At 49.0% G+C, this 5,963-nt stretch overlaps 1 long non-coding RNA gene across 1 annotated transcript; it reads right to left on the bottom strand.

Annotated features, from left to right (window-relative positions):
* Positions 1–1,006: 1,006 nt before the first annotated feature.
* LOC104510960 lies at positions 1,007–2,653 on the bottom strand. The gene is made up of 2 exons (XR_727909.1): positions 1,912–2,653; positions 1,007–1,875 (listed from the first exon to the last, which is right to left on the bottom strand). It is a non-coding gene; the product is annotated as an uncharacterized LOC104510960 (long non-coding RNA).
* Between the last annotated feature and the right edge of the window lie 3,310 nt (positions 2,654–5,963).

Raw genomic sequence — 5,963 nt, 5'->3', positions numbered from 1 at the left:
CAAACCCGTCACCCCTTGTGCTGTCCACAGCTTCCCTGGGCACAACTTCCCCGCGGGCCCGATGCCAGGGAAACCAGGGTCCGGCGCAGGGCTGGGAGCCAGGAGAGCGCACCCAGACTCGTTCTGCCAGTCTGTATTTAACGGACCACGCGCACTGGTGAAGGGAAAACCCCGCTGCCAGCACAAAAGGGGCTTTTCCCCCCAAATAAACACCCCCCGTCAACGGACCGCGGGTAAAACGAAGGACGCGTACAAAAGGAGGCGCTGCGATTCTGAACCTGATCTGCAAGACCGTAATTAAGAAAGAGAACTTTTATTAGGGCGATTTCACTTTATTTTTTCCATACAGCAAGGTCAACTATAGCAGGAATAATAAAATAAGCATAAAACCAAATTGCAGCCCAGGACAGAGTACATAATTTGGAGCAACTACAAGCAAAAAGTAAGTCTGTGATTACATAATAGGAAAACCAAGCACCTCTGTCCTTTCAGCAGGCGAAAGCTGCGGGGTTGCCAGTGAAGTGCAACTTCCTCCCTCATCCGGAGGGACGGCGGGGAGCGCGGGGACAGCAACGGCCTCGTCGCCCTTCTCCCCAGCCTGGCGCCGAGTCCCGCTCCGAAGGGCACGATCCCCAGGGCTTCTGGGGCTTCGCCGGGCTTTTTCACCCGCTGAAAGGACAGGACCACTACAGCCCTAAAAGAACCACGTAACGCTACAGCTACGGTGTGCTGTTGGGTTTGCCTGGCCATGATTTAACTCTTCCGTGAAAGTCAGCATTGGTTCCGAAGAATCTTCCTTTTGTGAACAATAAACCACTGAAATCGTCAGAAACTGGTCTGAGTAGCGTATAACTTTAATATATTCTGTCGATACTTTGCACATGCAGTATTTCTGAGTAACGTACGGAATACTGGAGCCATGATTTCACCGTGATGCTTGGAAGGACCTGCTTTTTTTTCCTTTTTTTGTTTATCTTTTTCCTTTTTTTCTCTTTTTTCGGTAATTAATGGTTTTCAGGCAGATTTGAACCAGTGGAGCTTTTGTCAGTCATGAGATCTTGGAAGGATGGCATATCTTTCCAGCTGAAAAAATCCTGGCAAACTACAAGCTGTCCACATAAAGCAAAGCAACTTTTTTGAAGGGGAATGGAGTGCTAACTCTGTGCCACTTTTGCAAGCAATTTTGTTCAGCCTGTCATTTTAATAGCCTTAACAAAACTCCTTGTAACTATAGACATTTTTATTCAAAATAAGATCTTACTATTATACAGGTTTCTCTCTTTTTTGACTATATACAGAAGTGCAAAAAGTCAACCTTCTCTCTAAACGCTCCCACATGCTCAACTGCAGCATAATCAACCCTCACGAGTTTGCACACACGCGCTCTAACCCTCGTTACGTAAACTTTGAGTATTTGGATTATCAACAAAACGTCCCTTGATCTATTGATTATGCAGCTTATTTATAACAAGGCCTGATATTCAGGGATTTCAAAAAATATTTAAACAATATTTTAACATTTGAAATGGATACAGTAGAAAATAAATTTTACTCTAGTATCTAGGATCTAGATTTTTCTCATAATAACTAATTACAAACAAAATAAATCATCAAAATATTACTCAATTGTCTGCCAGGACTGTTGCGATAGCAACAACTTAACTTCTTACGTAGCAATGATTATATAATTATAAGATATCCATATAAAAGATCTTTGTTCTTTTAATGAAAACTAGACAAGAACTAACGCTGACTGACATTCTTACACTGTCAGAGGAAATCAGTAAAACAGAAGTCGTTTCGTTAACGGTAATACGGATACTCGTATGACACTACATGGAAATTCAAACCCGAGTACGTTATGAAGGAAACTACCTTTTTTTTGTATTTTGAAAAAAGTCATCAGTAAACTCTAGTAAAACACAACTCTATAAACTGAAACGGTATCAGCTGGTAATAGAAAATGAAAACAATCTAATAAATGTAAGAAATAAAACCTACACTTTTAACAAGAAAAAACCAAGTGATATTCTATAATGTTTAGTAACTACAATAACATGTGAAGTCACCTATACTTTCTTAACACGATTGAACTTACATTGGTATGGGTTTTAACCCGTAATGTAATAATCTAAGGCTTCAATAGATGTACAGTACAATCAGTAAAATCAACACATCATTCTCATTCTATAAAGCATCTCTCTCAAGCATAAAAACTCGCAGTAAACTTGGGAGTATGGCGGGTTCTACAACCGAACCCGCGCTTCTCCCACCCCGCGCTACGCTACCAGTGACCTGGCCCCCGCCTCAGCGCTTGGCTGACCAGAGCAAAAATATCCTTTACTAGCTGCGACATCCAAACCCCAAAAAAGGAATTCCTTTGGATGAATCCGTTCGTAAAACTTGAATGCACATCTATTTGTTTTGTTTTTAGTCTGTAAAGGCTTTCTAAGGCTATAAGCAGTTAATCTGAACAACAGAAAAAAGTCACATATAAAACTCACCCGAGCATTTAACCCACCCAATTTCTACGCTAATCAACACCCCCACTTTTCCATATTTTGGTTTGTCACGCATCCGGTGCCAGTGCTTCCGTCTTGGTTTAGAGTCACCGCGCCGAGCGGGACTGTGAGGAAGTGAAAGCGAAACCCATCGCTGCGGACGCTTACAGTCCTTCCGACTGCCGACAGAGGCTACGCGCAGAAGCAAAAAAGTCCCTCCAACATCTGCCACTGCGTCTCAGAAATGGCTTTTCCCTTTCGCCTGCCATGCCACGCAGTGCAACACGCCCCGGTGACACTACAGCGCTCCCACCGGCGGACAGCCGCCTCCGGTGCGGGATCGCCTGGGAGTCTCCTCCTGCCGCCCGCTGCTGCCGGGACAAGAGCGGGGCCATTTCTGAGACGGCTTTGGTTTGGAACAGAACGGTGCCCTTCGAGTAGTACTACCACAGGAAGTGAAAAGGTGGTTCTGAAAATAACACTGCCGAAGTCACGCTCCAACGGGAGGTACAGTCTATGGCACTTCACGGGAATCCTTAACAACATGGTACTTAAAGCCATGGATGTGCTTTAAAATATACACAGTTGTGGTTTTGCTTGGCACATTCATCTCTGTCAGATACCTCTCTTACCACTTCTTACAATCTAGTACATTAAAAATATTAACTCTTAAACGAAAATTACTGTGCATGCACGCTCTCGTCTATAATGGCAACTTTAAATACAAGGTGCACCTTTGTTATTTGTAAACCTTGAAAGAAATAAACTTACTTTAAAAAAATTATATCTTGGTCTACAGACGTACCAATACATAATAGATCTATGGGGACAGCATCGCCTGTCTTTCCGGGGGACGTACGCGGCGGCCGGGGGAACGAGGCCGCGTACGCACGTTCGCACCCCACACGTGGCTTCCGCACCAGAAAAGCCAGACGATGCTGTGGTTTTTAGACAATCAGATCACCTCAGCACAAATACCAATTAAATGTACAAAGTATATAGGCAACAGTGTGCAGTGGGTTTCCACGTTCTCGTTCCGTCTCGTTAACATGCAAGGTGCGGATGTCGTACTGCTGAGGGAGTTTCCGGGTGGCGCCTGACGGTATTTACATTATGGCTAATGAGCTTCTCCTCCTCTCCACCCCACCACACTGTCCTTTTCTCTTCAGTTATGATCTAGAAAGCAAAGAACACGCAGCATTTTTCAACGGTCAGGACTTTCTGTTGGCACATCAGCCCAAACGTTACAGAACACCGGCCTTCCGCTGTTGCGAGCCCCCAGCCAAGGGATCAGAATCTGGGGGGGCTCAGAACAGACCCCAAAGCCCAGACCCTGGGAGACTGCTCCCCACAAAGCGCCCCCTGCCCCTCTCTCTTCCCAGGTCCCACTGCCCGGTGAAACCCGGGAGCCCGACCAACGCCTGAGAGACTTCACATCCTCAGAAATCCGGGCCCTGGGTCCCCAAGGTGGTTCTTCTCCCTTCACTGCCCATCTAGCGTGGCCACGTCGCCATCTCTGCTGCCATCACCCCAGACACCTCGCGAGAGCGACTCCTCCTCGGGACGGTCCCTGCCATGGGACGCCCCGTCCCAGCTAACCCCAGCAGGGAAACTTGGGCTGGAGGTAAGGGACATCCCACCCCGGTCACTCACGCACTTGAACAACGTCCCTGCTCAGCGGCGAGGAGTAACTCCTGTTGTAACCCCCCGGGGCACACCAGTTACTCCTCACCCCAAGTAACAACCCCACTACGGCCGGGCGGTCAGAAGCCACAGCCCAAGTGGAGAGTGAGGGAGAGAAAGGCAACATAATCACAGGCTCTGCTGGGGGTGATGTGCTGGGGGGTCTTAATGACATTTAGTGACGGCCTGGAGGCGGCAGTTCACTCACAGGGAGATGCGGGGACAGAAATCCCTCAGCTTGGGCACACAAACCTGGGTTTCAGGCTGAGCAGGGAGGGGTTACAGCACACAGAGCTGACCCACGCTGCGGGTACGAAGGGTGCCCGGGCGGTGGGACCTCTCCTTCCCACGGCACCCATGCCAGGAAAATACTGTGCCTAACGCATCGCGCCCTGACCCCCCATGTGCCAGAGAAATCAGGCGTCAGCTAGGCGGGAGACTAGACCCCGAATTTCGGAGGCGCTGACTTTCCAGCTACAGGGCTGTAAAGTCTGTCCTGAGGGCAGCCTGACGTAACCTGCCAGCGAGACCTGACCCCAGGCTCACGTCAGCGCTGGAGCCATCAGCCCTGGTAAACAAAACGCAGAACGGCAACCTTGGGCTCTCCGACTGTGCTGTATGGGGACGTACAAACCGATGATGTACACGGGGCTGTGGGAGCGAGTCCAGAGGAGGCCACGGAGATGCTCCGAGGGCTGGAGCCCCTCTGCCCTGGGGACAGGCTGGGAGAGTTGGGGGGGTCAGCCTGGAGAAGGGAAGCTCCAGGGAGACCTCAGAGCCCTTTCCAGTGCCTGGGGGGGCTTTTCCCAAGGGCAGGGAGTGACCATCCTGTGATTCCATGAACACTGACATCTGCTCCCACACACAAGCTAACGTGGTCGCTGTGGGACCTGCCCGCAGGGATCTCCGGCCTGCGGAGCACAGAGCCTCTCCCCCCTCCCTCATTAGTTTTCTTGGAAAGAAAATAAAAGAATTCTGTCCCTGAAAAATGACAAATTATGCAGACATAAAGGTAAGAAAAATGCATGCAAGAACCCACAGGGAACTTAACTGTTTGATGACAAAAGGTCTACATCTGTGTAACATACTTGTGGCTAGTCAGATGTTCGGCAGATATTATGGGTATCTACAGGTAAAAAATGTACACAGTGAGTAACGCGCCACGAGCCAACCCGAGACAGAGCATTCTGCTACAGAGCACCGGTCGGGAAAAGTGAGGATCAGCTGTGAGTTGGTGGATTTTACACTGTAACTCTCAGTTAAAGTCAGCTGAGGTGCTACAACAGCAACTTAAAACTGGAAAACGCGGTGTTAAGTATTACTTGACAAATGCAAGTATTATTGGTTGTTTAGGAAACAAGGGAAGTTAAAATCTACAAGTCATGCAGCGCGGTAATTGAAAAATAGCCCTTTTTGTTGGCCTACACAACATTCTGTGCTTTCAGCGCATCGTTTGGCGAGTTCTACAGCGGCCTTGTTTCAGTTGATTTTGTGAAGTGTCCACTGCTTTCACTCCCTCGGTGCTTGGTGGCCAGAGCTCAGGTGGTGAAGCCCCGCTGCGGAGAAGCGCTGCCCGCCTGCCCCCCGGCCGCTGCGGGCATGGCGGCGGAGCAGCTGGGAAGCTGAGACTCCCCACAGCAGTGGAACAATTCCCAAAATGCTCGTCTGCGTGAACAGAACTCGGTACGTGGCTCCTGACGTGCCCCATCAACTCAGGCTCCCACTTAAATACAAACCGGGCTTGGAACCGGCGCGGCTCACGGGCGGTACCGCGCTGCA

Source organism: Eurypyga helias, unplaced genomic scaffold (assembly GCF_000690775.1).
Source record: "Eurypyga helias isolate BGI_N326 unplaced genomic scaffold, ASM69077v1 Scaffold51426, whole genome shotgun sequence".
NCBI classification, from domain to species: domain Eukaryota; kingdom Metazoa; phylum Chordata; class Aves; order Eurypygiformes; family Eurypygidae; genus Eurypyga; species Eurypyga helias.
The sequence above is the reverse complement of the archived record's forward strand: the minus strand, read 5'-3'. Positions and strand labels throughout refer to the sequence as shown.